This window comes from Mixophyes fleayi, chromosome 6, assembly GCF_038048845.1.
Source record: "Mixophyes fleayi isolate aMixFle1 chromosome 6, aMixFle1.hap1, whole genome shotgun sequence".
NCBI lineage: Eukaryota > Metazoa > Chordata > Amphibia > Anura > Limnodynastidae > Mixophyes > Mixophyes fleayi.
In genome coordinates, this window is record NC_134407.1 from 148160931 (window position 1) to 148188070 (window position 27140).

At 42.7% G+C, this 27140-nt stretch overlaps 1 protein-coding gene across 2 annotated transcripts in view; it reads right to left on the bottom strand.

The window, feature by feature from the left end:
* The window catches only part of CDH4 (cadherin 4), a 615053-nt gene that overhangs the window by 409206 nt on the left and 178707 nt on the right, over window positions 1-27140 (bottom strand). The window lies entirely within an intron of this gene.

Genomic DNA, 27140 nt, shown 5'->3' on the forward strand with positions numbered 1-27140 from the left:
TGTGGACAAGTTTACAGTTTCTGTATGAGTTAATTATTGTGTCATTAAAAAAAGTAATATTAACGGGCCAATTTTTTAAAATGGTTTTGTATTGAAGCTTATTGCAGCAATAGTAAACCACCTATAGCCATAATTTATTAATAAAACATCGCTGGGGCAGCTACGATACTGGCAGGAATGGGAAAGGATTCATTTACGGCTTACCTAGGCCAACCTCCATAATAATGCCCATGCTTGACCCAACTAGCGGAGCAACACATGTGGTACTAAAAGTCTGCTCTTCAGCCTTCAGTTTCGCTTATTGCAGAAAATAAATAAAAAGTTTGAAAACAGAAAAAATACTAAACAAAAACTTATACTTCACAATAATTCCCATGTAAAAAAACTCTCTATTTAAATAATAAAGCATTTTCTCATTGAATATCCTTTGATAGATAAGGAAAAGCAGCGTTTTAGGCAGAGATAGGGTTATTTTCTGTTTAATAAATAGGCCCTATTCAATATCATAGACCCCCCCCCCCCCCCACACACTCATAATTTCATAATTTTAAACAACTTTCTAGCCCACGCAAAAAAAAAGAGCAGCCAGATTCTGCAATCTTCCTACAATTTAGCAAATTAAAGCAGATGTCTCATTAGCTATAGATTACAGCACTTTTTCCTTCTACAGCTTTAGTGTTGCATTATATTTTCAGATGCTATGCTGTAATCCATTCTGATAGCATCGCCAGACTCTAGTTATGTGACAATTATCACCTTTTCAAAGTGAATAAGGAAAGTGAAAATTTGTTGTGACATTCAACTTTTTTCTTTCAAAATCCAGATGCCCACCAGACAGCCAGGCCATGCATTATGAAACCTATGTGACAATCACAATATTGTTTTGTTAATGAAGGTTTAAAAAAAATCACTGCCCTCTCTGCTTCTAGAGCATTTCTCCAGTACACTCAGAAATTTTGTTAAGGACAATTGCAACATTCTCAGACTCCATCAAGACTGTTCTGCTTGGGCTAATATGAAAATGTTCAAAACTGCTTTAAGAGCTAATCATTAACAAAGCTAATGTTAAGTTTACATTATAAATGAACCCTTGTCTTCCTCTCGCAGACAAGATCATTTTAAACCATTTTCTATCCAACATAAAGTAATACATTTGAGCAGCTAATGACACTGTCATTTCTCTAGTACAATTTTCAAAAGTAAATTAAATGATTGGTTGCTATAGGTAACGGCAGATTTTCTTGTGCACCAGTATTTATAATTGTTCCCCATAAGCTCTCTCTCTGTCCAAAAGGCTAAAAAATATTTTTAATGCGTAAAATTACCTATATGTAAAACACTCTTGCAGCAGCAAGACATATTTCCTGGCCTGGGAATTTCAAGCAATTATTATGTCTCAAGGAGAGGAGAAGGGAGGGGGGGAGGTTACGAACAAACTTTAGAAAGTGGATTTATAAGTGTAGAAGCACTAGCATATAGTCTGCTATTTGTTATCTGTTGGAAATATATAATGGATACCAAGCAATCATTAGCAATGCGAGGCCAGGAGACATTGCAAGAAAGGAAAAGCATTGCCGGAGCAAGATAGCCGTGTACTCATTATAGCAAGGAAAAGATCAGAGATTCAAAGGTAGGAGTTATTTCCTTGCCACTAATGACTGCTCTCACAGGCAATCTACAGCCCAGGTGCCACTCACACGCACACGGGCTGCCCTCCGGGCTGATAATTGGGCCTGGGGTGAAAGGTCAGTCAGTGTGACCTAATCCAGGTGTGCTGTAACAATTTGTCAATGCTAACGATCAGATCTGGGATGAATTACGGACACAACAGGCGTACAGTCTCTGGCTGGTAATACTAAAGAAAGATATTATACTGAAACATTTCTTAATAATAATAAGAATAATAATACAAATACGTTTTGGAGCTCCTCGTGAATAAAACTTGTGTACTTCCATTGTCGTTTCTATTTCATTTCAATGCCAATTGTAAAAAATCAGTTGCCTGCACATAGAGGCAGTCAAAAAATAATACAGCTTTTCAATTCAATAGGTACTTATACAGTACAGCAGTTTCTTAATCCTGGTCCCCAGGACACCTAACAGTGCATGTTTCCCATATCTCCTTGCTCTAGCACAGGTGTATTTATTACTGGTTGACACATTGTAACAGATCCACAGGTGGTATAATTATTTCCCTTGTCACCTGGAAAACCTGCACTGTTAGGGGTCCTGAGGACTGGGTTTGAGAAACACTATATGAGGACCAAAACTGCCAACACAAAGTAGAGGTAGCCATTTTCTGCAACCAATGTAGTGTACATAAGAATGAAGCTTATCAAATGACAAGGGACTGGTGACATAACTAATGCATGCAGTTATAGGCTGCATCCTCAAAATGTGTGCCTTTACCAAACCTTCCACCTGTCTTTAGCACCTATAAGGGAGGCTCATGTTTGTCCCACGAGTGGGAATGTTGGAAAAAGAGAGTATTTAATGGGCAGCCTAGTTCTGCATCCATCAGGGGCGTGGCCATGCCCCATTGTGAATCTACCAAGCCCCATCGAAATGTTGCAACACCCCCTTCCCGCTATCAGGGACTTACATGTTGGGAGTATGCTTCAATGTCTGTTCTACTGCAATTTAGACTCTAGTGAGTCAATTCAGTTCCCCATGTTTGAATATGATAATGCTTCACTCATGAGATCGCAAAAACAATTTCAGCTTTCCACTATTCTATTCTAGATCTTTTAATGCTATAGCAATCAAAAAATAACTTTTTGTGCTTCTGTTCCACATAGAAAATATAAGGTGAGCATGCCAAATCCTACTTATTTCTTTTCACCCTATATTTTTGATTGCATGAATGGAATTGTTATTGCCCAAATCTGCTTGCCACACTTAAAGTGGCAAAACGATTCAGGAACACAGAAATCCATAAATAAATAACATATTTTCAGTGCAAGTCTCTTAGCCAGTTAGTCACTGAGAAATGCTTATGCGTTTACTATGCAGTTCACATGTGGTATGCATGCAGTTGAAATGTATTCAATACAATTGCATGGGTTTGCCCTTATGGGGTGGTAGGGACAAAAATAACAGCATTCTGCCACTCTGAGAGGCTACTAGTCATGTGCTAAAAAGCACTGAGGCTCTTCCTGGCCCTTCTGGGCTGTGGGGGGGCCGAGGTAATGAAAAATATTGGGCCCTCCTTAAGACCCCGGTCCATTATATCAAAATAGTAAAATAAAAAAGCCATTTCAAGTACAATTTAAATACATTGAGCGGTATATGTTCGTGTCAAGGAGTTGCTTCAGCTTTTATGGGATCTTTTTTCTAACATAGCATCACAATGTATGACGAATTTCCCACTGGATTTCAAAGACAATAGAATTTCCCATTATATTACATGGTTTCATATTGTGCTGTGCCAGCATGTACTCTTAGCCACTGACTGGAAGAGCATGCTGGTGCTTGTGGTTCAACATGCCCTTTCAGTCAACGGCTGCCATGTCCTTTCATTCAACAGGTGTGAAAAAGTGCAGTACATTCACGGCAGCAAAGAATTATTATTAGTTATTAATATTATTATTACTTATTGCGATAGATTGAATCAGTATCTAGGGTTGCTGACAAAAGAATCTCATTGGAATAAAATATTTTTAATAAAACCTCAGATGAGCACGGAGTAGTGCAGTTTCCATTAGATAAAATATCCAATAATAATTTAATATAATATAATAATACTCTCTTTTCAGAATTAATGGACATATTTCCATTTTTAGTTAAGAAATTTTAATTAAAGAATTCCATGGACACCTTTTTATGATTTGTCTTGAAAATTGTAGTCTCCTTCTTTGCATGGGGAAGCCTATTTACTAAAGACAGCAGATGTCCACCAATTATAATGCTATCTCAGGATGGTGTTAGCTGGAGTGCCCATAGGAAAAAAAAATGCTTTATTAATAAAATAAAGCATTTTTCTTTTTTTTTATAAACTTATTATATTTTTTAATCAATTTTTTTTACAATTTTTCTTTCTAAAAATCATTATTTATTTTTAAATTTGGAACTGGAAGGTCAGTTCTGGTGCATGCGCGATACTCAGCAATAGAAAATGTTGCTGTCAGAGGGGTCTTGGTAAAGAGACCCCAAATTACACAACAAAAAACATCTAGTGGTATATAGAATATATTAACTCTCTAGATCGTTGTATTGATGTGTCCGTACCATAGTCTACTATATTGTACAGAAATTACTTATTTCCTAGTCTGACACCTGTTTCTCACGCAGCTCACCAGGGACAGAGTGTGGCTGTCCCCTTGCTAGTAACGTGTAAATAGATTTTGCTGTGGTCCTTGTTCAATCAGAATCACAAGCTTCAGTTTCCCATCCCTGTCTCACGGGCTTCGAGTATTAATGGATCATTGGGTAGGTTAAGTGAACAACCTCACAGACACAGAAATAACACAATGCATCGAAAGCTCAATCTTTTGCTGCAGACTGCGTGGGGGAACAAAATCTAATCTGAATGCCTCCCCCTCGCCCTGCTACCTGCAGGATCCTGTATCATTACATTAGGGTAGCTGCTGTGACCCTTTCATTACCATTATGGCTTGAGCGATGCCAAATCTAATTATTTCAATGTCTTTCGAAACCATCATTGTCTTGTCACTTAATGGTGCATTAAATATGGACTGTAATTGTTTGAGATGTATTTATGGAGGATTGTTCCTGTGCACTGCATCATAAATAATAAAAGAGATGCAGAGAAGCATGTCCTAATCAGCTTATAATATACTTTTACTATTTTTTACTGCTAGAAACACAAGAAGGATTTGAAAGGCCAGCTTCCCTGACAGGAACGGTTCAGTCTCATCTCTCTGGAAAGTGTAATCCATGGTTTGTTTTTTTCTAGCATAAATAGGATCATTTGATTGGATTATCCTCAATCCTTATTATAGGTCTGTAGTGAAAGCAAAGCAGGAGTCAGCAATCAGGGTAGAGTCACAGAGTGCTTTGTGCGCCTGCGTATTGAACTTGGTGTCTACACGCTTTAGCTTCCTAGGACCCTGTCACACTAACACTGATAACCTTGCTACAGATAGCATTCATAGGTGCCTACCAGTATTTAAACGACTCTCTATGTTCAAGCACACAGATCATGTAAAAGTCAAGTTCCTACTACCAACTGCAGTCAAACATTAAAGGGTCTTTAATTGGAATATCTGGCCACGTAGAGCTTGAGCCAGACTGACAGATCTGTCTGTATATGGGCACCTTTTGCTGTACATGCGCATCTTATGCTTTACATGGCACTTTATGCTGTAAATGCGCACATTATGCTGTACATGGGCACCTTATGCTGTACATGCGCACATTATGCTGTACATGCGCATCTTATGCTGTACATACGCACATTAAGCTGTATATGCGCACCTTATGCTGTACAAGGGCACTTTATGCTGTAAATGCGCACATTATGCTGTACAAGGGCACCTTATGCTGTACATGGGCACCTTATGCTGTACTTGCGCACCTTATGCTGTACATGCACATGTTTTGCTGTACTTGCGCACCTTATGCTGTTAATGCGCTCTTTATGCTGTACAAGGGCACCTTATGCTGTACATGGGCACCTTATGCTGTACATGCGCACCTTATGCTGTACATGCACATGTTTTGCTGTACTTGCGCACCTTATGCTGTTAATGCGCTCTTTATTCTGTACAAGGGCACCTTATGCTGTACATGGGCACATTATGCTGTACATTGGCACCATATGCTGTACATGCACATGTTTTGCTATACTTGCGCACCTTATGCTGTACATGCGCACCTTTTGCTGTACATGGGCACCTTGTGCTGTACATGCACACTTTATGCTGTACAAGGGCACCTTATGCTGTACATGGGCACATTCAGGGGCAGGCTGGCATGGGGGGCATCTGGCCCCTGGGCCGGTCCCATAGTGGGCTACCTTGGGCTGGGTCACTGGGACACCTGCATTTTTTTCCTTTAAAATAGGCTGCTGAGTCGTGTCTTGCCCCCCTGGGCTAAAATTTGCCAGCCCTCACCTGGGCACATTATGCTGTACATGGGCACCTTATGCTGTACATGGGCACATTATGCTGTACATGGGCACCTTTTGCTGTACATGGGCACATAATCATCCAGTTCTACCTGTCAGATGCATATTGTGGAATCCTCGGTTAAAAGCTAAATGGGCCATTCAAGTGCCAGCTCAAGACTGAAAGTGGTCTCATGTCATGTGAAAGAAACACATCAGAACACAACCACTTCTCGCTGGTCTTCTTATATAATGGATACAATGTAATATTTCCTTGGTTATGCTGTATCAGCTACCTCATGTGAGGTCTGCTGTCAGAAAAAATGGCGTCTCTCTATATTATACCAATCATTGTGCTATCAAACATACATAAACATACAAAATAAAATATCCCACAACACATTCCTTAGATTATATAGAGCTGATAAAAACCAACTGGCCTATGTAGTGTCTCTATTTAACAACAATCATTTATTATCAGGAAGGGACTGTGTTATACAGAGTATACTTGCTGGAAATTTGTTCAAAGCATTTAATACTTTTTGGTAAAACATTTTCTAATAGTAATTCTGAGAGATTCCTCTTGTTCTCCCCTTCTGGACCTGAAACGAATTATGTATCGTTTTTGTAAGTTAATTATTAGTTTTGGGGGTGTATTACTTCTCTTATAGGGAGCTGTTTACAGTCATGAGTAGAAACTGTTATGAAACACCAGAGAGGTTGTGTGGGCGATCACTTTGATTTTATTGCAATTTTGGTGAGCTCTGCTGTGCGCAGCTAGACCACTATTTTATGATGGAACCACTTAGTAAACCTCCATTTCAGAGCCGTCCAAAGTCAAAACTACAATGGATAAAAGGAGCAAAAAAATATGTGCATTTTATTTGCAATAGAAGTTATATTTACTTTCCTTGATTAGGTGCACTATAAAAAGGTAGGAGCTAATCAAAGGGGCTTGATTAGTCTCAGCTCTGCATTAGAAAATGTTAAAAAGGCAATGGGTGGCCACAACCTTTGTATGACGGGCTGGAAATGGCAATTGAAAGCGATCTACTGCTGCAGACGGTTCTCTCGCTAAAACAGGATTCTGATTTTTACAAGTGGGGAGAGGTGGACCAAAGCTGCACAGAGGTATATTTATACTGAGCAGGCTTCAAAGTATAGACGCATAACTCCCAATTGTGCCTCTTATAAAGCCAACCACTTCTCTCCATCTATATATATATATATATATATATATATATATATATATATATATATATATATATATATATATATATATATATATATCTCTACACACACACACACACACACAGTTTGCTACCAAAAGTCCAACCTAAATTTAAACAACTTTCATTTATTTTCTTATAGTGAGATAACATGCTTTGGACAGCACTGTGGATTGTTTTATTTTTATTATAAACTATAAATGTACTTTCAAAGGTCTGCTGAGACGATGCACCTTGCTCCCCTCTCACATACACCTATTACGTTGGTGCCTGCGTTCGTATTCATGTAGGGTCATGGTTAACTGCCAGGGTTCATATTATTGAGTGGTACAAAGGGACTGGAGTGGGTGTTGAAAATAGCACAAGGAAAAGTGAGAAGAGGATGAGAGTCATTAATGACGCAGAGTATCACAAATAGCGGCAGTATATAACACCATTAAAAGTTCTCATATTTCATGTCTCTTTATTAGGAAAAGGAGTGTTTACACATATTTCTAACATAACCTACAGTATAACAGACAGCTAGCTTTATGTGGACAACCCCTTAAAAAGTATCTCTATTTGACTATTTGAAAAGCCGGAAGTCCAGTGATTGCTACTCCAGCCATATATAGGAGGAAATGAAATACACAAGAAGCATGACAGCTTTGGACTTCTTTCACCCATACTTGGAGGAAACCAACTAATATTTAATATATGTCCTTTCTTAAGTGTCTGATGCCCTGGAACCCCAAATTCACAGCAGTCCATTACAAGATTTCTCCAGCTAAAATCTATCCCTTCCACCATTCTGACCCTTAGATAGGGCCTTATTTAAATATTTATTACCATCTATACATACTTTATAACCATGATCAAGTGCTCATCCCTAGTCAGGGGCATAAACAGAAATTTTTGGACCTCATAGCAAAATTATGAATGTAAATAGGTATGGACAGCCTCCATTTCCCTCACGTAACCAAGACTCCACTCTACACTTTCTGCTTAGAGAGGAAGGGGACATCAGAGTTCTCTACCCCACAGACCAGAACTTAATTTTGGAACCCCAAATGCCTAGCAGTGTTGTAAATCAAACATCAGGAAGCTCATTGTAATAGGAGCAGAGTACTCACCACTATCAATAAAAGTTAAGCCCACTGGGGACCCTTTCTCATCAGTAAGAATGCTGGCGACACCTCCATTAAAGTTTCTTAAATTTCACCATATGGCTAACAAAGAAGTTTTCAGTACATAATATTATGTGTTCAATTTAAAAAAGCATGGTCACATAGTATTGCATTGAGATGTGTTTGGTACTACATATCCCAGGTACAGAGACCAAACACTAATAGCATGACTTACAGGTCTTTGGGCACTAGTGCTCTGATCCTAGGATCTGGAAATACCAGGCAGCTGTCCATTACTTTTGGAAAGAAAAATGGGTCAACCTGGACTAAAAGACATTTTCTGTGATTATGCTCCTATGTGGGACATTTGGTGATTCCATTGTTTAATTGTGTACCACTACAGACTTCAGAGAGCCAAAACAGCAGAGAGTCCAGGCAACATGAGGGGCAATAGTAACTTGCTGGCACCCCCCCGAAAGGTAGTGCCTCCAATGCGGATGCTGGGGATGGATATCTCTACCAGTATTCCACGTTCCCTGCACCGTGGGAACCTCAGGTGGGCATAAAAGAAGGATATGAGGTACATATTGGGGCTCCTTGCTTGACAGATCTGGCTTGAGGTTGCAGCTTCCGCTGGATTGCCGGATACTGTATAACTCACAGAAATTAATGGACTCTATGGGCATTGTTATGGTCCCAAATGGAGTTTGTTCACTTTGTATTTCTGCTGAAAACCAGGTGATGATTGGAAAGAATGCTGGCATGCCTGGCAGAAGGAAGATCAGTGAATTACCGGACTCTCCTCATCTGGCTAACAAGACAACCACAACAACCAGTGACCAATGCTCATATATGTAACGTATTGCATCCCCTATGTGTTATGTAATGTTGCAGCCATTTGAGTGAATTGGGTAAATCAAATAAATCTTATGGGGCATATTCAATTGTTGGCGTTACAGCCAAAAGTAACGCACCCCGCGCACTATTACGGTAATAGTGCGCGTAAATACCAGTATTACGGTACTTTTCTCGCTGGATTTCTCCCTGAGCCACAAGCTGAAATCCAGCTAACTTTTACTATAATACTAGTAAGTTTTTCCGCGGCGGAAACCGCGGACAATTGAATATGCCCCTGTGTGTTCATAAAGAGATATCTGTCGAAGTGGGGAACTAGCCCAATGTACGATACCACAGGGGGCAGTGAGCCTGGTATAATTCCCATTGTAGTTCACAGAGGACTCCGGGTAGAGGCGGAACTAGCAAGCCCCGGTGCAGGGAGGCGAAGAGGTGAGAACCGGAGCCCTCTGACCCTCTGTATATGCCATGCAGTGGGCCCAATTGTCTCCATGGGCCCCCGGTGCACTACACCTGCTGCACCAATTGTAGTTCTGCCATTGGCTCCGGGTTTATCTAGGTGGACTGATACATGTAAAAGGGGTGGGTCTAGCCCCAGTATTGTGACACTCAATCTCTTTGTTCGCCATGGACACCACTCTATTCTCCTCTTAGTGCAGTGCTCATAGAGATGGTAGAGGGAAGCAGTGCCAAGAGCAGCATGGGTGACAGCTACATGTGTCCTGGCATTGATGAGTCCCCTCAGCTGCCTGGTCGTGTAACAGCTGCTATCCCGGTAGTTACACCTATTCACCTACCTCTGCAGATTCTGCACCGCTGCAAACTGTATTACTTACAGTGTGTGATTCAGTTTCTGGGTTTCTGGATTCCTCAATCTTACCTGACACCTATAGCTGATTATAATGTGCTGTACTGTGATAGCACATTCTAATATGAACTACGCTATAATGTGCTATCACAGTACAGCACATTATAATCACAATATAGCATATTGTGGGGTCTATTTACCATTATTAGACAAAATCAAAGATTCTCTATAGAACATTCTCTTGCCTCAATCTACCAATAAAAGTTTGTAGGGGCAGCTCAACACCCCAGCAATACTGGCTGCCAATCGCTCTTCTTAGTATCTGTGCATGTGTGACCCCACCCCCACCCCCAACAAATGTTTGTTTATATATTTTACTTAGGAGAAAATGCTTTATTATTGACATATTGCCATCCTGATATGGTGACAGCCCTGCAAGGGGAAGCTTTCATATCAGAATATTAGAATGGGTACGCCTTCACCAGATACCCCCAAAGAAACTTATCACTGGCAAAATCCGTCAATAGTCATCACTGCTCCTGGAACTTCGGTAAATAGGGAAAAGACCAACGACTGTTTTCACAGTTATAAGGACTTTTCTCCCTTTCTTAAATTGACCCATATAAGTTAGAGGCGGCAGGTAATACAGCCAGGATTCAGGAGCAGTGCACAACCGAAGCATGGCAAAGTGGTTGTAAAGTACAATATCAGACTATAGAAATTATTCCATCACCTAAATTTATCACTAAATTTTCGCTGGGTCAGCTAAGCGATGCTCGACTCCTCAGCGAAACTGACTTGTCGACGACAGAGGGCTATATATTTCATTTTGTAGTCGATAAAGTTGATTTAAAAAGAAATAACATTCATGTTTATAATGTATGTGGTGATGGGGTTTGGTTGAGATTGTGACATCTGTATGGTAAATTTTAGCGTTCCCAAAGGCAAAGATCATACTACCTCTAAGCTCTGAACTCCTCTTGGAATGGTCATTCTCTGTCTTTTTTTTTTATCACTAAAAGTAATACGCATAAACCTTGCACATCCACTGCTGAGAGATTCACTGTGCAGCTTGATTGCTGTTAGCTCAGGAAAATTGGCTGCATACAGAGGGGAGCTGTGTCAACCGGCTGGTAAAGCTAAAGATGGTAGGTGGGCAAGTATCATCAGTGTCTACTTTTGTCTGGGTGTGTTAGAGTTCTGACTTAAATTACTGAGCAGCTGGAAAAGCTTCATTTCTTCCCTATCTCTTACAAAAGGGGATGATTAATACCTTACTTATCAAAAAGGCAGAATTTCCCCTTGCCTCCTTTCTGGAGACCCCACACAAAAAGCAAAATCAGCAATATGTAATTAATGATTCCCTCTGAATGCCAGGAGAATGAGGGCAACTGCTGCAGTTCATTAGATGTACATTCGTAACTAGAAAAAGTAGCAGCAAACTTCAGATTCCATCCTGGGAATGGGATCAGATCTTCATTAAAACCTTATTGTGAAAAAAATAAACAATGTGAGTGATTTACAAACCACAAATTATTTTGTAATAGGACATGCCGACTCTTGCGCAAGTGTGGCTAGTTTTATTGGGAAGGTCACAGATTTGTGTGCCAAGATGTTATGACTCTAAACCAAGCAGTATTAAATTAATAAGCAGGGTGGTACCTAAGTTGGCAGTAGCTTGGACTCTGGATCTGGCAACACGTAAAACTGGGTGCAGATTCCCTTTAGAGAGAACTTTTTTAAATAGTTGGGCGTACCCAAGTAACCACCCCACATATGACTGAAAAATGTCATACATAGATAAGGATGGTGGCAGTAGCAGCACAAATATAGGGGGTGCTCAAGCACTCACAGCACCCGCAAAGCTGGCACCTATGACCCTATTTATTCATAATGCACACAAAACAGAATATGCTGGAACAGTCAAAATGAATAAACTTGTAGAGGGAGGGACTTAGGGTCACATGTTCAGTTTTTAGGTTGTAAAATGATTAAATATTTTAAGACTTTGAAGGCCCAGAAAGCCTTGAACTGTTATCATATCACTGCATAGAGTGAAGAAAGGGGGAGGAAGAGGCAGTTTTCATTTGATCTCCCAACCGGACCAGTATGAAATAAAATAACTAACGCTCACCCCATCTGATCCAAGGTCCAGTGATTTCCTTGACAACACAACAGCTCAATGACAAACTCCTTCCTGAGCAATACAGAGGATCATCTGCTCCGACCGTTAGATACACTGCTGGACTCAGATCACGGAAATGCAGGTAAGTGACCTTTTGTTATTTTATTTACCTCGCCTAACTCAATCCAAAAGTACAGTATATTAAGGGAGATACCCATCGATAAAGAAGAGATATGCCCACCTTGTGGAATGAAGGTACCCCCAGGAAAGTTGCCCACTCTTTCAGGTGTTCGGGACATCTTCTAATTCGAGAGTCTCTTGAACAGTCAAGGAGAACTATGCTTCTACAGCAACAAAATTATCGTCAACCCCAATACTATGGGGTTCTATCATTGACAGAAAACTAAACTAACAAGCTTTTCACATTTTGGCAAAAAAATAATTATTAAAATAATTTCATTGCAAGTGGATGATGCCAACCATTACATGCAATGCCAATCTGACTGTGAATTGAATTTCTAAGTAATTTTATTGATATGGCAGCTATGTGTCACAATTTATCTTTCTTCTACTCTCCTGTCATGATGAGTGGTCCCTGGGGGTCTGGTTAGGACAAGAATAAACCAACTTAAATCTTCCGCTTGAAAAGGAATAAAAAACTACATCAACAAAATATTTACGGGCAACCAGGCATCGCCATGCCAATTAGCGGCACTGAAGCATCATGTGCTAGTATAAATAAGCAGAATGTATGGAATAATGGGGAGCTGTCAGTCTTACATGGCATACTGCAGACAGGCATCTATCTTTACTCTCAACATTACATGCATTGGGGCTTAACGCTCCTGACATGAGCTACAAATATGTCCCATAAAAATATGTCAAGAGCCTGTGGGTGCCGCCGTAATGTTGAAACTTGCAATAAATATAAATATTTTTTTCCAATGCAACCAAACTGAAAAATTACATTACAAAAAAAAAATTCGGGCCTCATTTCAGTTAAAAGCAAATTCAGCTAAAAGGTGTATTTTTGCACCTGGACAAACCATGTTGCAATGCAAGAAAAACCTGTTTGGTTTTGCAGGTATCACACAAAAACTGTGATTTGGGGGTTTATTTGTTAAAGGGAGAAAAGCCCTATAGGTTTTTATGCTGGAGTTAGGGCTTCTACCTATACTTCAGAGGGTCACAGTCAGCGATAGCAATGCTATCACCTGCAGCACCTTGCACTAACGGTAACATTTGCCAGATCTCGCCAGTTAGCCGGGTCCTGCATGTGCAGATCCCATGATCTGTTAAGCTTAGCTTTAATCCAATTAAAGGCTCCCATGGTGAGCCAATCAGAGCTTTCCGTGAAAATTTTGAATCTACATGACGCGGCGAGACAATAAGGGTTCGCTGCATCATTGCCCCACCCACTCTTGATTATGCAATATGACCACTGCGGTTGGGCGCACTCTGCCCAATGGCGGAGAGGGAGCAGTGAAGAGCTCAGGAAGAAAGAAGTGACATCGGCTGAATATGGCGGCAGCGCATTGAGGACAGTCAATCAACTCCTGGGCCACATACTGACTGATTGCCGCCCATTCTTGCCTAATCAATGCTTGGAGTTTGTCAGAATTTGTGGGTTTTTGCTTGTCCACCCGCCTCTTGAGGGTTGACCACAAGTTCTCAATGGGATTAAGGTCTGGGGAGTTTCCTGGTCATGGACCCAAAATTTCTATGTTTTGATACCCGAGCCACTTAGTTATCACTTTTGCCTTATGGCAAAGTGCTCCATCATGCTGGAAAAGATATTGTTCATCACCAAACTGTTCTTGGATGGCTGGGAGAAATTGCTCTTGGAAGATATTTTGGTACCATTCTTTATTCATGGCTATGCTCTTAGGCAAAATTGTAAGTGAGCACACTCCCTTGACTGAGAAGCAACCCCACACATGAATGGTGTCAGGATGCTTTGCTGTTGGCATGACACAGGACTGACAGTAGCACTCACATTTCCCTCTCCGAACAAGCATTTTTTTCTAGATGCCCCAAACAATCTGAAAGGGGATTCATCAGAGAAAATGACTTTACACCCAGTCCTCAGCAGTCCAATCTCTGTACCTTTTCAGAATATCCGTCTGTCTCTGATATTTTTCCTGGAGAGAAGTGGCTTCTTTGCTGGCCTTCTTGATACTAGGCCATCCTCCAAAAGTCTTTGCATCACATTGCATGCAGATGCACTCACACCTGCCTGCTGCCATTCCTGAGCAAGCTCTGCACTGATGGATCCTGCAGCTGAATCAACTTAAGAGACGGTCCTGGAGCTTGATGGACGTTCTTGGGTGCCTCGAAGCCTTCTTCACAACTGTGGTAAAACGAGGTATTAATATCACCCTAACCAGCCTGTCCCTCGATTCTCACAAAATGTGGATTATAGCATGTACTTTTTATAGCCCATTCTTTTGTTCCCCAGTTCAACAGAGAACCAATGTTCTTAAAGTGAAGCCAGGTGGTTATGGGTAGGGATCAGGTTGCAAGATACTGGTGAGGTGGAAGGCTAATTAGTATCTATTGTTCTCACAAGACTACTCCAGACGATTGGTGTCACTCACCGGACCGTGAGTGCCTCTTCCCGGACATTTAGGAACCGTGGCCGTCCACCATCCTGAGGGTCTGCGCATGCGCAGCCCTTTTCTATACTTCAGTGTATACCCCTTTAACTTAATTGGCAGATCAGGCAACCTCCCTATATTAAGCACCTGTGGTCACTACCACGTTGCCTGATCTTGGAGTCTCATTCCTCATGAGTCTCTGAAGGTGTTCCTGTATTACTTGTGTATTCAGTGCTGCTGATTCCTGTGGTTTCCAAACCACTTCTACTACTGTGGTTCCATACCACTTCTACCATCAACTTTATCATCATGACTGTTTGCTGATTCCTATCCGCTGCCTCCGTGCACTACAGTCTTCTACACCACTTCAACGTTATTTTATATCAATGTGACTGTTTGCTCATTGCTATCCGCTGCCTCCGTGCACTCCAGCTTTTACCTCACTCACCTGCTTCTCATCAAGTCTGTTTGCTGATTTCTATCCGCTGCCTCTGTGCACTACAGTCTCCTGCTTGCAACTCGCCTGTGTTCAACATCGTGACTGCCAGCTGACTACTATCCGCTGCCTCTGTGCACTACAGTCTCCTGCTTGCAACTCGCCTGTGTTCAACATCGTGACTGCCAGCTGACTACTATCCGCTGCCTCTGTGCACTACAGTCTCCTGCTTGCAACTCGCCTGTGTTCAACATCGTGACTGCCAGCTGATTACTATCCGCTGCCTCCGTGCACTACACTCTCATCTCATCTTTGCTGTGACTTCCTCGAGACTGCCGCTTTTCATTACCATCTGCTACACTTCGTGATCTACAGCTCCTGCCCTGCGCTGCACTCCTGTTTCCCATCGCTGTTGGTTCCTGTGGTTGCTACTGGTTACCTCCGTGTGCCGCTGAGTCCTGCCGCTGTGGTCAGCGCTATCGTCCATCTCCTGCTGATCCACTCTCCACGCCTTCACGTGTTCCACTGGCCTCTACCCTCCTGTCAGCATTGGATTTGTATCTCTTCTACTACCCTCTGCTGGATCATCTCCATTCTCCTGGGTTTCCTATGAGTCCAGTTCCACGTGTTGCTGACTCCTGTGGATTCGTGTCCCTGTCGGTCTACTCACCTGTGCGCTGCACCTGCTAGACCGCTGCTTCTCCTATCCAGGGACTTCCTATCCAGTCGGCCTCCAGCCGCTCAGGTACCGCTGCAATCCCATCTGACTGCTACTGCTGAACCACGGTATGCATACTTCTCATTGACTGTGCTGTGTATTGCATATCTTGCTGGACTGTGTTTGGTTCTCTCTGGAGTCTGCTATCCGCTGAGTCTATTGCCATCATTGACTGTGTTATCATTGTGCTGGACTACTTCAAGAGACTTTCTAGATTGCAGACCTGATCAGTCATTTACATATATATATACCTATATTGTGCATATTACTGTGGATCGTGTATAAAGTGCCTGTGTATATCCTGTGTTGCAGTCTTCCCCCGTGCACCTCCTCACATATATATGCAGTGGTACAACTTGCTGATGTCAGACCACTGATCCCTGTTTCCGGTATCACCTGTTCCATTATCCTCTCACATAGCAGTGGTACAACTTGCTACCGCAGACCACTGACTACCTGGATACCTCCACTTGGATTCCATTCCTTCACTCAGACAGCGGTACAACTTGCTACCCGCAGACCGCTGACTCTCATCACCTCCTTGTTTCTGTTGGACATTCCTCCTCACTATAGCAGTGGTACAACTTGCTATCGCAGACCACTGACTACCTTCACGTGTCCTTGTCCATACAGTTCCTTGTGTATCATTACCTCATTATTACCAGTGTTGCTAGTCATAGACTTTCCTGAGCATCTCATCGGCCATCATTTCATGTTCCGTGATCACCCAGCTACCAGAGTACCCTATTACCATCTACATTGCTCTGGTAAGCCTACCATCTGGTGATCCCTGGGTAAAGACTCCTAGTGCCCGTGACAGTAAGATCAGGCCATGACAGACCCAGATGTGGAACCTACCGCCAAAGAGATGTTGCAACATCTGGTTAGCCGTGTGGAGCAACAGGATGCCCGCCAACAGCTGTTACTTCAGTGTTATCAGTCATTAACCTCCCAAGGAACATCTGGACAGACTGTGACAGCTACTACTGAAGCTCCTGTGCTTTCCTCCGTTTCCCCATTGCCATCCCAGGTGTCTATAGCTTCCACGCTTCACCTGCCTACTCCGTCAAAGTACGATGGAGACCCCAAAACTTGTAGGGGTTTCCTTAACCAATGTTCAGTCCATTTTGAGCTCCAACCTCAAAATTTTTCTACCCATCGTTCCAGAGTGGCCTATCTTATCTCTTTGTTTTCAGGACAAGCCCTGGCTTGGGCCTCCCCTCTGTGGGAGAGGAACGATCCAATATTACAAGATAGTGCCAAATTCATTTCTACATTCCGAAGTGTGTTCGATGAACCAGGTCGTGTGACCTCCGCTGCTTCCAGCATCCTCCGTCTGCGACAAGGATCTCATACTGTAGGCCAGTACGTCATTCAATTTAGGATCTTAGCCTCTGAACTTCAGTGGAACACTGAAGCCCTAGTTGCCGCCTTCTGGCAGGGGCTTTCCGATAAAATTAAAGATGCACTGACTACCCAAGAGCTTCCTTCGTCACTTGAAGATTTGATCTCTCTATGCCATCGTGTTGATATGAGATTTCGTGAAAGAGAGGCTGAGAAAACGACTTCTGCTAAAGCACCTTTTCGCTCTAACCCTCAATTTCGTCCAGTGTCACCCGCTGTGATTCCCATGGAGATTCGACGTTCCAAGTTATCTTCTGAGGAGAGGAAACGAAGAGTCAAGAATAGACTCTGTATCTATTGTGCTGATTCCACTCATGTCCTCAGCTCCTGCCCTAAGAGATCGGGAAATGCCAGGCCCTAACTAGTTCTGGAGAGGTGAAGTTAGGGTCCCTGGAGTCCTCTCCATCGTCTATGAAATCTAAAGTCTGCGCTTTTGATGTGACTATTTCCTTTGCTACCAAGACCTTTGAGTCACAGGCATTGATTGATTCCGGAGCAGCAGGAAATTTTATTTCCAAATCGTTAGTTAATCAATGGTCTCTACCAATGATTACCTTAAAAACTCCCATTACTGTGACGGCTATCGATGGATCACGTCTCATCAACGGTCTCATCACCCAGAGTACGTCTCCAGTAACCCTTCAGATTGGTGCTCTGCATCATGAAGAGATATCGTTTTTAATTCTTCCTGTTACGACAAGTCCGATTGTCCTAGGCCTTCCATGGCTTCAGTGTCACTCTCCCCAGATTGACTGGCGCACCCCTCAAGTCACGTCTTGGGGGCCTGAATGTCACCATCATTGCCTTTCCCAAGTCATTCCTCTCAAGGTACAGCAAGCTTCCATTTCAGCTATTTCACCGGGACTCCCTCCTCAATATGCTTCATTTACCGATGTTTTTGATAAAGCTCAGTCTGAACGTCTTCCTCCTCATCGTTCTTGGGATTGTCCGATTGATCTTCTTCCTGGCAAGACTCCTCCCAGAGGCCGGGTCTATCCACTCTCGTTACCTGAAACTCAAGCTACATCTGAATATATACGGGAGAACCTCCAGCGTGGGTTCATTCGACCTTCCACCTCGCCCGCTGGAGCTGGGTTCTTCTTTGTCAAAAAGAAGGATGGATCATTACGCCCTTGTATAGATTTTCGTGGACTCAATGCCATTACTATCAAGAACCGGTATCCCATTCCGTTGATCACTGAGCTATTTGACCGCATTAAGGGAGCCCGTATTTTTACTAAGTTGGATCTTCGTGGTGCTTACAATTTAATCAGAATCCGTTCCGGTGACGAATGGAAGACGGCGTTTAACACCAGAGACGGGCATTACGAATATCTGGTAATGCCTTTCGGGCTATGTAATGCCCCCGCTGTTTTTCAGGGCTTCATCAATGAGATTTTTCGGGACTTATTATATGTATGTGTCGTCGTCTACCTGGACGACATATTGATTTTTTCACAGGACCTGCCTTCTCACCACCAACATGTGGCAGAAGTCCTCTCCAGGCTACGGAAAAATTCATTGTTCTGTAAATTAGAAAAATGTTCATTCGAATTACCCCAGATTCCATTCTTGGGGTATATTGTTTCCGGAGTTGGTCTGAAGATGGATCCTGACAAAGTAAATGCTGTACTACATTGGCCCCAGCCAACTACTCTTCGTGCCATCCAGCGTTTTTTAGGTTTTGCCAATTACTATAGACGCTTCATTCAAGACTTTTCTTCCATTGCATCTCCTATTGTGGCCCTGACTCGTAAAGGGGCTAATCCTAAGCAATGGTCTACTGAGGCTATTCAAGCCTTTCAAACATTAAAAGAGTCCTTCTCTTCGGCTCCAATCCTTCGTCAGCCTGATGTGACACTCCCTTTTTTCCTAGAAGTAGATGCCTCTAATGTGGGCTTAGGAGCTATTCTCTCCCAACGCTCGGAACAGCAAAAATTCCACCCTTGTGCCTTCTATTCTCGGGGTCTCCTACCCGCAGAGAAGAATTATACCATCGGAGACAAGGAATTACTGGCTATCAAAGCCGCATTAGAGGAATGGAGATACTTGTTGGAGGGAGCTCGCCATCCGGTGACGATCTTCACGGATCATAAGAACTTGTCATATCTCCAGTCTGCCCAATGCTTGAACCCTCGTCAAGCAAGATGGTCTCTTTTCTTTTCCCGTTTTGAATTAATAATTACCTTCAAACCAGCTGCCAAGAACAAAAAAGCTGATGCCTTATCTAGAGCCTTTGCTACGTCCTCTGATATAGAAGAGGTTTCCAACCATACCATTCTAGACCCCAAATGTATCTCACTGGCTGCTTCATCCACCAAAACGCTACCATTTGGGAAGACCCTCGTGCCTCCTACTCTAAGGAGGAAAATCCTTTCGTGGTTCCATGCCTCTCGTTTTTCTGGACACGCCGGTGAACACAAGACTTTTGAGATCCTCTCTCGAAGTTACTGGTGGCCTTCAATGAGGAGAGACGTCAAAGAGTTCATTTCTTCCTGTGAATTATGTTCGCAATTCAAATCCTCCCGCAGAACCCCAGCAGGGTTGCTGCGACCACTACCCATTCCGTCCAAACCATGGACCCATATTAGTATGGATTTCGTTACTGACTTACCACCTAGTAAGAACCATAACACTATTTGGGTCGTAGTGGACAGATTTTCGAAGATGGCTCATTTCATCCCTCTGTCTGGTTTGCCTTCCTCGTCTATCCTGGCTGAACATTTCATTAAAGAGATCTTCCGTATCCATGGATGTCCATCTGAGATTGTGTCTGATAGAGGAGTACAATTCGTGTCCAGATTCTGGCGAGCCCTTTGTAAAACCTTGGGCATACGATTAGCACTCTCATCTTCTTACCATCCACAATCCAATGGACAAACCGAACGTGTCAATCAAGATCTTGAGACTTTTATAAGGATATTTTCATCAGCCAATCAAGACAACTGGGTAGAGTTACTCCCTTGGGCTGAGTTCGCCCATAACAACATGTACCATGAGTCATCATCCAAAACTCCATTCTTGGTGGTCTACGGTCACCATCCGTCTTTTCCGGAATTTCCTGCCCTCCCGCCCACCCAAGTTCCTGCAGTGGAGACTGTTTGTCAGACCTTTAAAAATATCTGGTCTCAGGTTAGAACCTGTTTGAAGAAGACATCTGTCAAATATAAATCTTTCGCTGATAAGAAGAGGCGGGCTATTCCACCACTAAAAATTGGAGATCGTGTCTGGTTATCCACAAAAAATATTCGTTTGAAGGTTCCATCCATGAAATTCGCCCCTCGTTTTATTGGTCCATATAGGATCATTCAAGTTATCAATCCAGTATGTGTGAAACTTCTTCTTCCTAAGAGTCTTCGGATTTCTAATGCCTTCCATGTATCTTTGCTCAAACCTCTTATTATCAACCGTTTTTCAACTCCTCCCTCAGCTCCGCAGCCAGTTCAAGTCCATCAGGAGGAGGATTTTGAGATTACCGAGGTACTAGATGCAAAAATTTCGCGAGGAGTCCTCCACTTCCTCGTTCATTGGAAGGGCTTTGGTCCTGAGGAGCGCTCTTGGATCAAAGCTGAAGATCTTAATGCTCCTGCCCTTTTGAAGAAGTTTTACTCCAAAAATCCGGACAAGCCCGGTTCCAGGCGTTCTGTGCCCACCTTTAAAAGGGGGGGTACTGTCACTCACCGGACCGTGAGTGCCTCTTCCCGGACATTTAGGAACCGTGGCCGTCCACCATCCTGAGGGTCTGCGCATGCGCAGCCCTTTTCTATACTTCAGTGTATACCCCTTTAACTTAATTGGCAGATCAGGCAACCTCCCTATATTAAGCACCTGTGGTCACTACCACGTTGCCTGATCTTGGAGTCTCATTCCTCATGAGTCTCTGAAGGTGTTCCTGTATTACTTGTGTATTCAGTGCTGCTGATTCCTGTGGTTTCCAAACCACTTCTACTACTGTGGTTCCATACCACTTCTACCATCAACTTTATCATCATGACTGTTTGCTGATTCCTATCCGCTGCCTCCGTGCACTACAGTCTTCTACACCACTTCAACGTTATTTTATATCAATGTGACTGTTTGCTCATTGCTATCCGCTGCCTCCGTGCACTCCAGCTTTTACCTCACTCACCTGCTTCTCATCAAGTCTGTTTGCTGATTTCTATCCGCTGCCTCTGTGCACTACAGTCTCCTGCTTGCAACTCGCCTGTGTTCAACATCGTGACTGCCAGCTGACTACTATCCGCTGCCTCTGTGCACTACAGTCTCCTGCTTGCAACTCGCCTGTGTTCAACATCGTGACTGCCAGCTGACTACTATCCGCTGCCTCTGTGCACTACAGTCTCCTGCTTGCAACTCGCCTGTGTTCAACATCGTGACTGCCAGCTGATTACTATCCGCTGCCTCCGTGCACTACACTCTCATCTCATCTTTGCTGTGACTTCCTCGAGACTGCCGCTTTTCATTACCATCTGCTACACTTCGTGATCTACAGCTCCTGCCCTGCGCTGCACTCCTGTTTCCCATCGCTGTTGGTTCCTGTGGTTGCTACTGGTTACCTCCGTGTGCCGCTGAGTCCTGCCGCTGTGGTCAGCGCTATCGTCCATCTCCTGCTGATCCACTCTCCACGCCTTCACGTGTTCCACTGGCCTCTACCCTCCTGTCAGCATTGGATTTGTATCTCTTCTACTACCCTCTGCTGGATCATCTCCATTCTCCTGGGTTTCCTATGAGTCCAGTTCCACGTGTTGCTGACTCCTGTGGATTCGTGTCCCTGTCGGTCTACTCACCTGTGCGCTGCACCTGCTAGACCGCTGCTTCTCCTATCCAGGGACTTCCTATCCAGTCGGCCTCCAGCCGCTCAGGTACCGCTGCAATCCCATCTGACTGCTACTGCTGAACCACGGTATGCATACTTCTCATTGACTGTGCTGTGTATTGCATATCTTGCTGGACTGTGTTTGGTTCTCTCTGGAGTCTGCTATCCGCTGAGTCTATTGCCATCATTGACTGTGTTATCATTGTGCTGGACTACTTCAAGAGACTTTCTAGATTGCAGACCTGATCAGTCATTTACATATATATATACCTATATTGTGCATATTACTGTGGATCGTGTATAAAGTGCCTGTGTATATCCTGTGTTGCAGTCTTCCCCCGTGCACCTCCTCACATATATATGCAGTGGTACAACTTGCTGATGTCAGACCACTGATCCCTGTTTCCGGTATCACCTGTTCCATTATCCTCTCACATAGCAGTGGTACAACTTGCTACCGCAGACCACTGACTACCTGGATACCTCCACTTGGATTCCATTCCTTCACTCAGACAGCGGTACAACTTGCTACCCGCAGACCGCTGACTCTCATCACCTCCTTGTTTCTGTTGGACATTCCTCCTCACTATAGCAGTGGTACAACTTGCTATCGCAGACCACTGACTACCTTCACGTGTCCTTGTCCATACAGTTCCTTGTGTATCATTACCTCATTATTACCAGTGTTGCTAGTCATAGACTTTCCTGAGCATCTCATCGGCCATCATTTCATGTTCCGTGATCACCCAGCTACCAGAGTACCCTATTACCATCTACATTGCTCTGGTAAGCCTACCATCTGGTGATCCCTGGGTAAAGACTCCTAGTGCCCGTGACAATTGGTCTACTATCTGGCAGGGGAGTTTCTGTGGAAGTATAGCTCATCTGCACTCCCCCCTCCAAACCCAAATTCCATGACTCACCAATGTTTAACAAGAAGAGGCCCAGGGGTTTGCCTAGGGAGGGGAAAGCACTTTAGAAATTTGACCCGAGATATAAGGAGACACTCCAGGGGGGTGAGGTGATGTTAATTCTGGGAATTGGTGGCTGGAAGCTGGAGGGTGGCTGGTGGCTCTACCAGTGAAATACATAGGCAGATCCATGTGTTGTCAAGTCTGTACAACCAGGTGACTGTAACTCTTTAAGCTAGTGGGGTATGAGACAGATGATGTGGTAAACCTGCCTGGCATTTATTTACTGTATGTACATAATATTCTAGTGTTGTTTTTATTACAATAAATGTACTGTTGTACTTTCTAATTGCATTTGCCTGAGTGACTAATAAGAATCTTAGAAGTTACTGGTTAGGCTTCCCTGACCTAGGAATGCACCCGTGGGTGGCCAGCCAGAGGGAAATCGGTAGAATTGGGCCAGATAACCCAGTATCTTCACAACAACTATTGAACCTCTCTCCTTGACATTCTTGATGATCCAATAATTGGTTGATTTAGGTGCAATCTTACTAACAGCAATATCTTTGCCTGTGAAGCCCTTTATGTGCAAAGCAATAAAGACTGCACGTGTTTCCTTGCAGGTAACCATGGTTAACAGAGGAAGAACAATGATTTCAAGCACCACCCTCCTTTTAAAGCTTCTAGTCTGTTATTCTAACGAAATCAGCATGACAGAGTGATCTTCAGCCTTGTCCTCGTTAACACTCTCACCTGTGTTAACAATAATCACTGACCTGATGTCAGCTTGTCCTTTTGTGGCAGGGCTGAAATGCAGTTGAGATGTTGTTTTTGGAATAAAGTTCATTGTCATGGCAAAGAGGCAATGACCATTCTTCATGAGGCAGCAGACATTGTGAAAAATAATATTTGTGTCATTCTCAAACTATTTGCCATGACTGTAAAATACCAAACTATGAAAACTGTTGATAGGTTGTCAATACTGTATGGCATGGTTCTTTTGAAACTGATCTATCATTGTGCAGAGTGTCTCAAAATCCAGAGTTAGAATAGTGTTCTATCCATAAATCACCTCCCCTTCCCTTACACCAAAACAACAGTATACAGACTAGATCATGTCCAGTGTTAGTGTAAAGGCGAGCAAAGAATCAAGCATATCTGCCAACAATTTAGGCCACAACCCTAATCTTAAAACACCCATCTTGGGTGAGGCCACGCCCCTTTACCAATAGAACACATTCCTGTCAGGTGTTGCAAATAATAACCATACTGCGCCAATTTTTAATGTTGACAGCTATGAGAGAGATGATATAGAGATTGCTTCATCTGCAGGGGCAAACAATGAGCTACAATGTCCCCTTATCCACATGCAATTAGACACTGAAGTTGTACTCTGTTAAGCTGCGGAACAAAAGCATGGGCTATAAAAAGGTTTAAGACAATTACTTGCAATGGGCGCACACTGCAATCTAGAGAAGGTTTAAGATATACAACTATGGGTAGTTAGGAGCTATAGCAAATAAATGTATCAGTAGTGTGAATATGGCTGCAGCTTCTCTTCAAAACCTCAGAATTTTTATCTAGCATCAGTGAAGTCACATGTTCCTATTAAATGTATAGGCTGCATCTATGTGCATGTCTCCAAAATGGCTGCCTCCACTCAAACAGGCGCACTCAACAATTTCTGCCAGCCTCTTGCAATTGAAGTTTCACAAAGCTGATGAACTACAGATTGTCTTCTTCTTGTTGTCCCATTTTTGCCTGCCAGTAAAATACCAACCAGGTGCCAACCCACCCTTGATTTAGATGCATCTCTGAATATTTTGTTGTCATTTAGAGATGCTCAAGCTTGGTTTTCTGAAAGCCCACCCGATCGGAGTAGGCTCACAAGCCGGCTCATTACTTTTGCGCATCCTTGGATCTGAATCGAGGCAAAACGTCATCGTTGCCTTGTCGGATCTCACTGGTTTTGGATTCCATAAGTATCTCCCTCCCCAGGTGATTCAGCGCAATTTCTCACACAGAAACAGGGGTAGCAGTGTTCTTGTCACTCTCCAGTCTCCAGTGACATTGCTCAGCGCCATTGCTCACACAGAAACAGGGGTAGCAGTATTCTTGTCACTCTCCAGTCTCCAGTGACATTGCTCAGTGCCATTGCTCACACAGAAACAGGGGTAGCAGTATTCTTGTCACTCTCCAGTCTCCAGTGACATTGCTCAGTGCCATTGCTCACACAGAAACAGGGGTAGCAGTATTCTTGTCACTCTCCAGTCTCCAGTGACATTGCTCAGTGCCATTGCTCACACAGAAACAGGGGTAGCAGTATTCTTGTCACTCTCCAGTCTCCAGTGACATTGCTCAGTGCCATTGCTCACACAGAAACAGGGGTAGCAGTATTCTTGTCACTCTCCAGTCTCCAGTGACATTGCTCAGTGCCATTGCTCACACAGAAACAGGGGTAGCAGTATTCTTGTCACTCTCCAGTCTCCAGTGACATTGCTCAGTGCCATTGCTCACACAGAAACAGGGGTAGCAGTATTTTTGTCACTCTCCAGTCTCCAGTGACATTGCTCATACAGAAACAGGAGGGGTAGCAGTGTTCTTGTCACTTGACAAAAATTTACTGGAAATGACTAGAAATTAATGTTATTGAGGTTAATAACAATGTAGGGATAAAAAATAAAAAAAGAGGCAAATTATGTGATTTTAGCAAAAAAAAAAAAAAAATGGATTTTAGAAAAAAAACTCGGGATCCAAAACCAACACGCGAGGGCGGTTTTGCCAAGACCAAAACCAAAACACAAAGTTAATCCAGATCCAAAACCAAAACACGGGGGTCAGTTAAGATCTCTATTTACAATATGATAGAATATTTAGCTACAATTTTCCTTTCCTTGTTGCGCAGTCTTACCGTGCCCATGTACTGTTCTATAATTTGCAGAGGAATTTAGGTTTCTATTTCCCTGCAGTCTGTGTGAGATTAAATGTAGAAAAGATGATTTTATTATGAATCTTTTGAGCGCATTGCCATAAAAGCTAACCAATTCCATGAGCCAGCACAAGACACCAGAAATATTCTTTCTACGGCAAAGTGGGCCCCATTGATTTATTGTCTACCTTCAAGGAAAACAATTCAAAAGCTATAAAAATAAAGTTTAGCTGGGGAAAAAAAGCTGACTGGCTTCTTTTCAAGGTATTTCTACGAGGAAGCAGATTTCCATAAATTCTAATTGAAATTCCATAAAACGCAACATTGGATGTCCATTTCAATCTGCATGGGATCGATTTTTCTAAGCCATGCCTGAGACTCAGCAAACACACTGATTTATTAAGAAAAACACACAAAGAGTGAGGCAAGGAGAAAATCCAGCTCAAGCTCTTTATAACTAAAGGAAGTGCAGCTAAAGCCACCTCTATACAGATTCTTCAGTGGATAAAAGTGCAAGTACATAGTTAAGTCCACTTCTTGTTTTTTTCTGAACAATCCTCTTGTCAGTGTATTAAAAAAAACAATAATTTGGCTTAAAACATCTGCTTTCACAAATCATTGTATGGATAATATTTGATGTTTAAAGAAAGACCTGTCAGTCTGATATACCGCCCCCTTCAATGATTTATAAATAGGGTTTATGTACATTTTATTTTTTAGAAATATTCTGTGTAATGTAATCTCCAGGGAACCTAAGATCTGTGCATTTATTGATATTGGTAAAAGCTGACACTAGTAAGCACAGAACAAGAAAAATGATCTATTGGCAAAATTAAAGAATACTTGCTAGACTGAAATTAGAAATGACTTTTCAATTAAACATCTCTACGACGAATACACTTATCCCATGTTAATATAAGTAATACTCCAATCCAATCCATTTTAATAGGTACACACACCTGATGCTTGTGACAATATATTTATGTGTCTAAGGTACGTATTAATTTGATAAACTTGTTTGCCCACCATCTTGGTTACCACACTGCCAATCAAGTATGTCAACAGAAATACTCTGCAACCGAATGCTCCCAACAGTCCATATTTAGGTGGACAGTCCTGATTTGATGAGAGTGCCCCAC